At 43.6% G+C, this 8,986-nt stretch overlaps 1 long non-coding RNA gene across 1 annotated transcript; it reads right to left on the reverse strand.

The window, feature by feature from the left end:
* Window positions 1-6,962: 6,962 nt before the first annotated feature.
* On the reverse strand, window positions 6,963-8,676 carry LOC139828171 (uncharacterized). Its single transcript, XR_011739533.1, has 3 exons — window positions 8,187-8,676; window positions 7,973-8,101; window positions 6,963-7,627 (listed from the first exon to the last, which is right to left on the reverse strand). It is a non-coding gene; the product is annotated as an uncharacterized lncRNA (long non-coding RNA).
* Window positions 8,677-8,986: the final 310 nt, after the last annotated feature.

An 8,986-nucleotide genomic window follows, 5' to 3' on the forward strand; every position in this document is an offset into this window, starting at 1 on the left:
AAGTGTGTTTTATCAATACGTCAAATGCAACTCTAATTCCCCTAGGCCCTCACGTTAATAGAAACCCCACAGAGTTTCTAGAAAGAATGTCCATAAAATTGACATGCGACATTACCCTCAGTGAGTCTCCTGAACCAGACGGCAGAGCAACCGACCCGCAGCAAGGACAACACAGAACAGACAGTTCTGCTGGAAACGCAAGGAACGGACTAAAAGTAACCATTCTGCATTACAGAATTAATGCATTGTGTCACTTTGTGTAGATAATTCACCCATAAAAATCAGTAAATTTGAAGGCCACCCTTACTGATAAATGCCTATATGTTTGTAGTCATGTTTAATAAAACACACTTTGTGAGGGTTTTTTGACTCAAGAAGGACACTGGATCAGTGTGCTTTGGATTATTTCTGTAAGGAGCCATAACTCAACAGAAAGATAGCTTTAAGAAAGCGTGCAATTAGCTATTAATTGGACAAAATAAGTGTAGTTAGCACATAATAAATAGTTTTAAATGGTCTCACAAGTAGTTCATGTGATACATTTCCCTCAGGGTCTCCTGATATCTCCCATTCATTTCTATTAAACCTGCTGAAATGAAGCTGTGTGTGTTTCATTTCAGTGATCTACAGGGAATTCAAACCAACAATAACAACTTGCCGTATTATCAGAAACAGTTTCTGAAGAGCAAACACAACAATATGGGAGGGGGGAGTGGAAGAAACACCACCTGGATTCATTTTCCCATATCAATTCTTATGAAAATACCCACAATAGGATGCACTTATCAGCAAGGTATACAACTGCACATCTACACACAACATAACTGCATGTAATCGCACATTTTTGACCATATTAACTACAAATTGGGCAGCTATAAAATACGTCAGTTATACCTTCATTTACTTCCAGAAATCTCCACTGAAATTATTTTGTTGCTTAAATTACTGTATAATGTGCACTTTATTAATGTATTATACATTAAGTATACAAACATGTTATGAAAAAACAAATCTAGTCCCAATACCTTTTTGAGTTTTAAAGGACGCCGGTGGGTAACGGTGAACAATCAACAGTCATCCGGGTAAAACACCCATGGGCAGAACTGAAACTTGTTTTCATTGGTAGGTTGTGTTTTTCTGCAAGTTGTGTTATCATACCTACATACAGCAAATAAAGATTTGACCCAAATTACATACCTTTATGTGCATACACACACGCACATGTTTGTGTTGTACAAAGATGCACACTGTTACTGAGATGTATAGGCATTGAATGTGTCAGGTAAGTAACATGACAAGAGGCTTGAGAGGTGGGTCTGCAGGGAATTATGTAAGTAACATATTAATGCAACAAATCTGGTGGCATAAAGCTACGGGGGAAAAAAATCCAGCGGAGAATCAGATAAATTCACGTGTTCTTTAAAGACAGCTCATGCATTCAACCAACTCCCAGGTGGGCCTGACTGTGGAAAGGAAAGTTTGCTTGAGCACTTAGCGCCAGTGTCTGATGAGCAGACAAAACACCAACTGCAGACCGGGGACCCCCAGTTCTCAACCAGTTCATGGCTCTGAGCATCTTCTTTCCACACACTGCGGGTAACGCTTTACATCTGCAATCCCCTCCCTAAACCCATCTTGTTCCTGGCTGAGAAGATACCAGATGTGGGAACTATTGCATGATAGAAGAATTTGTGCTGTTAAATCACAGGATTCTGAGCACTGCAGATGATCACAGTGCGGTGCTGCCCTGAGAAGAAAGGACGAGTGACTCTTGGTGTTCCCTGCTGCTCACTGCCCTGATCCTGCCCACCCTCATGTTCCAGCCACTCAGACCCCGGCCAGAATGACTGAGACAGGAGGGTCTCTTAAGGATGTTTTGTTTTGTCCAGATACCTTTAATTTGCTTATATACACAGATTTCATAAGAGGAAGCACTTGATTTCACCGATGACACGATTTCTCCGTTAACGCATCTCACCAAGATTGCCAGTTGACAGTCCCCCTTAGGATGAGAGAACGTTCATGTTGAACAAATCATGAACACTTGCAGTGATTGAAACTGGGGGTTTTTCAGACAAGCACCATCTGCCTCCTGCGCCAGAGACTCAACAGAATTATGTCTCAGACATTATGGCAACAACAGCTCATCCCGCAGCGATGGGTCACTCAGAGCGAAAACAATCCCGTATGGACACCGTGTCCAGCAGCAGATGGGGCACTCAGGAGAAGGTGAATCGCGATTTACATCCCAACACCAGCCGAGGCCCGCAGACAAAGGCCGCGGGCTGACAGGGGAGGGGACGGGCCTTTCGTTCTCCTTCTTTGCTTCTCTTTTCCTTTCCTACACCCTTATTTCATCTCCTCTCCCTCTATGAGCAGTATAACCTAAGGCTTAGAGCCACAAAACTCCTTTGTGTAAACCCTTTGGCTGTTAAACTGTTCACCAATTTGGCTTAAGTAGCGTAAATCTTCCTGCTAATTGGGCCAAGCTGCAAAATAAAAGGTGTTGGGGTTTTTTTGTTTATGGTCCTTGAGTACCCCATATACTCTTTTCTAACTAAGGGGACCTGAATCGGAGTCACCTCCCCACACACGGACAGCTGGGGACGTTCTGCAATGAAAACTTGTATGGAGAGGGGAACACACTGAATAGGTCAATCCAGCATTTAATAAAAGCAACAGAGTTAGCTCTTGAATTAACATTGATAACATGCTCTGCTATATTGTGGCCAGTTGCGATTGGAAACAGCGCAGTTACAAGTTCGGTGTGCATGGTCCTCTGTATACACGAAGACATCCAGCCAGCTTTAGTCACGCACCTGATCTTTCCTTCGTGTTACAGATCTCTGCAATGAAAGCTGGGAGCAACAAACATTCAGCTTTCTGATGTGTCATTAAAGAGATTTTTCTGCATTTACTACAACCTTGACCGAGCCTGTACCTGATTGCTTTAACTGGCATTAGATAAGTCATTGAGGAAGCAGTCAAGTCAGCCCGCGAGAAGACACGGAGAGGTGACAAAGTTGTAAGTCCCTAGGATGCTGGCACACCAGCACGAACACAGGCAAGCAGAAGCCTCCAACGCATTGGCAGAAATATCCTACTCAGGTACAGCAGACAAATGCAACTTATAATGGAACGGTTACAATATGCTTGGTAGAAAAAAGCTGAGGTTCCGCTGCCTCAGGCGCACAGCGGTTACTGCTGTGTCTGGTCTAACCCAGATCCAGTAGTGAGCTACACGTGTTTATCTTGGTTTGATATTTGTAGTGCACGTGTTAACGTACAGATCAATATACAAGTCAAGGTCTGATGAACAAAATCTCTCTCTGAAAGATCCTGAAGTGATCACTGGAGTGATTTTCAAGGCAAAGATTCTGTCTGTCTCCAGCTCCCAGAAGACTTCAGAGGTGAAATTCTCTATAAATCCTGAGGGGGAAAGAGGGGGTTGTAAGGAACATGAACCTGAAGAACATTCAGTAGCTCTCCCGGGCGCTCTGTGACGGAGCCTCCCCTGTTCACCAGCTCCTGAGGCTCCAGGGGCTGCAACACGGGGCACAACGCGCTCACAGACTGAACCTGCGCTGAGGGAGAAAATGCCTTCCTGATGAAGCTTTAACATCAACACACCAACTATTGCTTGTCCTTCAAGGAAACTATCTTGTTATAAGCATTTATAGCTCTATTGTCTATTTATGCTTTTAGCAATAAGCGCTTTTATCCACATTTCATTTTGGTGCACCTGGTAAGACATGTGATTGAAGGTGACAGATAAGAGCAGGGCACTCTTTTAATCCCTAAGACAGGACCCTGGGAAAACTTCACAGGAATCAGTTCTTCACTACATTGCTGCTCCTTGCATTCACAGGCCAGCAGAAAAGCACGGGCCGAGGTGAGAACCGCCCGCAGAAGGGGCTGCCAGACACTGTTCTGGCTGATGCTCTGCCAGGACGTGCTTCGTTTTCTGTCCGGTGCTGTGCGGGGGGAACACGGAACATCTGCACGAAAAACCTGCGCTTGGCTCGTGCAGCATCTGTGTCACGGGAACCGAGAGCCACGTCTCATCGCTGACCTCGCGTGTTCACACAGCTGACTCAGTGATCGATACAGGTTTATCTGCATTACAAGCACAGCCGAGCCAGGTCAAGAGTGCTTCTTAAGAACCATTTTCAAAATGATCTTTCTAGACAATAAAGACTGATTTATCTTAATTTGTCTTACCTAAAAGCTAAGAAAGTATTTAATTTCTAGTAAGAAAGATGCCTAATTTTCTTTTGGCTATTAAAAATTGTATTAACCTCCAAAAATAAGAGAGTAAATGTCTGTTAACACTTTTTCCTTTTATGCTGATGTGAAGAAAATTCCTCTCTCATCCTGGTACTGTCAAACAGGATGAACATTTACAGAGAATGAGAGTGGGGAGTGACGAAAAAGTCAACAGCTTTTGCAGTCAGTTTATATAAATTAAGATAAACGTGATATTGAAGCAAACCCAAATGTTTCTAACGTTCTCCTATAGAATCTCCTGCTGCTGTACAATAAGATATACTCTCAGACTATGACAACATTAGTCCGTGTCTTTGTAAGGCGCAGTCTTTTTCCTACCATATCATGCATAGGTGCCACACTTTTATATAGCCAGGTAACTGCTCATCTAAGGTGCATTTTGAAACATACCTTATCCTGCTTTGGAACCTGTGCCGAAATGGAAAGTAGTTGCTCTGTATCCAGGAATTTTGAGATAACTGTAAAACAAAAGTAAACAGATCAGAAATTGAATGGAAATCATAACAAAATCTATTTTTTTTTTTTTATGAACACAATTATTTAGTGAAACTTTTGTTAATCTTTTTCTTCCATTCTATCTTCACAAATTATTTACCAGGGAAAAAACAGGTTAAAAATTGCTGCTATCTAAATTATGTTGTCATAACTACACAGACTGTACCGAAGCATGTAGCAATTATTTTACAGGTGGACATATATCAATTTGGTAATATTCTTTTAGTGTGATTGAATCACACGTCTCTTGTGATAAAGATCAAGATGACACGATCCAGCTCCAGGTGCACTGACTCATACTCTGCTGTTGTGTTCTGTTTAGTTTGTCTGGACCACTATGAAGCAACAGGAAAAAACACCCATACACAACAACAGAACATCAGTGATGCCTTTATTTGTTTTTAATGTATACATTATGTACACCCGAATACTTCCAACTAGTCACAGAGGTAGAGACAAACTCACATTCTTTGAAAAAGGTATTGGCTGACTTCTACCCATTTAATCTGAGAAATTCGCTTTTCTTAGCAAAATCCTTGAGAAAAACATCACTATCATAATAAAGATTATTTCCACTACGTGTCACCTGGCCAATAATTACAATTCAAACATATTGAGTCACGTTGCATACTTTCACAGATTAGAAAGAAAGTGTTTTAACATAAATTGAATATGATGCATTAAAAATAAACTACTACTTAGTTGAATACACTCAGAAAACCAAAGACGGTAAATGTCAAATGAGGGTTCCAGGTAAGAGTACCCTACAGATTTGAAGCGCGCTTTGGGGACACCCAGCGCCTCCTGTTCACTGTACATTATGTGAACTGCAGCAGCTGAGACCCTGGGATGTGTGACCTGCAAAAACCATGAACATTAAAGTAACGTTTATAAATCACAAACATGTTATTTGGCTTCCTTATGGACTGAAAGTGACAGGAGTGAAGCATCTAAACGTGATCTGTCCCACATTCATTCTTCACCAGCCTGCAGCGGTTCTAGCAGGAGCTTCACACGTTTTCCCCCATTTAAGAGTTTAGATGCCAAAATATCCCAATAAGAACCATAATGCTTGTTTACATCTAGAATTGTCTTAAATATACGTCCTCCTATGCATGTTACAGAACACTGTAACCCTGCTTTGTATATTAACATGTAATACATGCCACTAAAACCGCATCAATTAACTGACTAGACAAAGTTTTCCTCTGGAATTTAACACGTGCATTAAAACTCCTCCAAACCGAAGCCCAGCTCTACTAGGCCGTCCCACAAGCGCAGGGCTTGAGCTCTGGTTTGAGCCCGATGCCGCACTCCCCGCGCCGGGCTGCAGTACCGCGCTGTGGCCACCGGGCGGCAGCACCAGCGACACCCGGCGGGCGGTGCACCGCGGGAGCACCGGGGCGCCACCGCGCATGCGCGGAACCGGGGCTGAACGTCCGCGTGCGTGCGGGGGTGACCTGCACCGGGGTGACCACCCGGGATCACCCACAGCAAACGAGTCACCCGGGACAACGCGGAACAGAGAATCCGCTCTAGAGAACCACCCCACCCAGAGAACCCTCCTCGGCGGAACCTCCCGGCGGCCCGTTCGAGCTCTCTAGTGCCCTATTTGCGTAGCCACGCCTCTGATTTGCATTTCTCCGCCCCATCCTCGCCCCGCCTGCCGTTCCCATGCGCCCCGCCCCTGCTCTTATCTCTCGCAATCTGATTTGCAGGCTTCGAATCTCAATTTGCATTCTCCCCGCCTACTCACCTCCCTGCCCAAGCCCCGAGGAGATTTGCATATCCGGCACGACGCTCTGCTCTGTTCTGTTTCTATTCGACCCCATCTATTTCTATTATTTCTACTTCTATTAATTCTCGTTCTATTTCTTTTCCTGTTTTCTGTTTCTTTCCCTGCGAAGTACAAACCACACCTGATCTCACAGATGTCCAGTGTAACCTGTAGCTGCTTTTGGTAAATATGAGCAGAACTTTACAGCACACGGTTTTCCCAGCAACATGAAGCAGAGAGCGTATTCAAAAAAAAAAAAAAAACAAACCACAAACACAAAGACGACACACAGCCTTGTAAGTCGGGTGATTAATTCTATTCAGTACGCTTTTACTTAAGTTAGATTACAAGAAAACTAAATGGGGCTCGCCCAGTGCCCTGTGAGTAGTAAAAACCATCACCACACAGTCAGTCATTCAGCAGAGAGCTCGCAGCAGCTCCCCGGCTGCCGCAGTTATGGAACGAAGCGTCTGGCTCGCACACAGAGCCCCCCAGCCCCTGCTCCCACCGCTGACCAGGTGCGGGTGCCGTTCTGCTCCCTGGGGGCAGCTCAGGCCTTTCCCTCAAGTGCACCCGCCAGAGACATTTCCGGGTAAGGATGAGTTTTTTAATCCTTTCTATAAACAGAATTTCTTTGCATTTTAAAAACCTTGTACATCACTGACATTGACTCCTATGTCTCTTTTTACACATACGTATGTATTTAGGGAATATATTTGATTCATATATATCATCTATTTCCACTGTAATGTATATCTACTTAGACATCTACACACTTGCGTATGCATTTACATGTATATATCTGCTTAAACTTATACAGAATATCTGTTTATGCTTATATATATCACCACTTATTATCTAGAATATCCATTTATACTTACGCACCTGTTTAGCCTTCTCTTTGGACACAAATATCTTTCTAGACTTGCAGATGTTGGCATATTGTTACAATCATATTATTACATTTATGTATATTTAGACAGAGCTATCGATTCACACTTGGCGTGTGGCACGATGAGCAGGGACACGTGGCCAGCTGCACGGCTCAAGCACGAGGGACACCCCGACCTGCCAGGGAAAAGCGCCACTGAGAGCCAGACAGAAACAAAGTACGTCAGAGCACGCTGTCAGATATTGGGGAAACACTCATAGCATCCAGTTGCCTCTCTTTTTCAGTTTTTAGAACAAATACCCATCTGCTTAAGTACACCTAATAAATTATATGCTGCACCTACTCAACAATTACTCTTAACTATGGAAGTCAACATGTAAATTAGACCATTTTATTTGCTTTAAGTTTCATTGATAGGAAAATCAGTGAGATAGAAGACATGGGTTTACTTTAAAAAATAAATAAATATCCCCATTCCTGCAGTGCAGCATAAGGCTACGAAAAAGGAGCGTCAGACTCACGAACACTTTTGGCTGCACTGCAGCACACAGGGGAACACGTTTCTGTGACCGTGACAGCTCGACTGTCGCAACCGGGAACCCGAAGCCCAGCGGTGCCACCAACCTTTGCCAGGCCTGCTGTGCTGGGCTCTGCGGAAGGAAATGGACTTTGGTTGGTTGTTTCAAAGAAAATGAACAGTCCTGTTGTTGATGAGGCCACTGCCCACTACATCACCTGGGAAGATCCACTCGGAGGGCAGGTTCATAAAATGCAGCTTCTTGGAATGAGGAATGCTGCCGTTTTGGAAGATTTCTTACCAACTGAAGTCAGAACTACACACTGTAGGTTAAGAGAAAAAAGTCACTATTGAAACAATAACTCATCCAAATCACACATGGACTCACCGCCACCAGTTACGAGGCTGAAAGTGCTTCTTGGGAACACCTGGCAAACACGCAGAACAAAACCGATTTGCCCAGGTGCTTGTATCTCTGTCAGCTTTTTGAGTACTATTCTAAGATATTTTAAAAACCTATTGAGTGAAAAAGAACAAAGCATTTGTCATTGAATCAGGTTGTTTCTTCTGGACATCTGAACTCTTACAAACACCTCCTTTCCTCTTTTAGTACAAAATCATTTCCATAGTATCATTCAATAGTAAGCCCACAGAAACAGAAGATTACGCTTTCAGGAAGAGAAAATAACCAGAGGGAGGTGAGCTCTGCACAGGTGTACCGTGCTCCAGAACAGACCTTATTTTTAGTACTCCTGGTAAAATATTTCGTATTAAAAATATAGAAGGAGAGTCGGTGCATTCTTAATGTTAACTTTAAAGTCCACTCTACAAGTACCTGAGGAAAAGTGCAGACACGCGTCCTAGCCGTACCTTGTACGGGCAGACCGCTCTGGATTCCTTCTGTCTGTCTGGTACTTCTGTAGCAGAAGACGGGGCAACCGCGGTGAAACGGTGGCAGCAGACATCCAGCTGAAAGAGGAAAAGCCCTTCAGAACAAAGCTGGAGAGGAACCTGACAC

This window comes from Patagioenas fasciata, chromosome 6, assembly GCF_037038585.1.
Source record: "Patagioenas fasciata isolate bPatFas1 chromosome 6, bPatFas1.hap1, whole genome shotgun sequence".
NCBI classification, from domain to species: Eukaryota; Metazoa; Chordata; class Aves; order Columbiformes; family Columbidae; genus Patagioenas; species Patagioenas fasciata.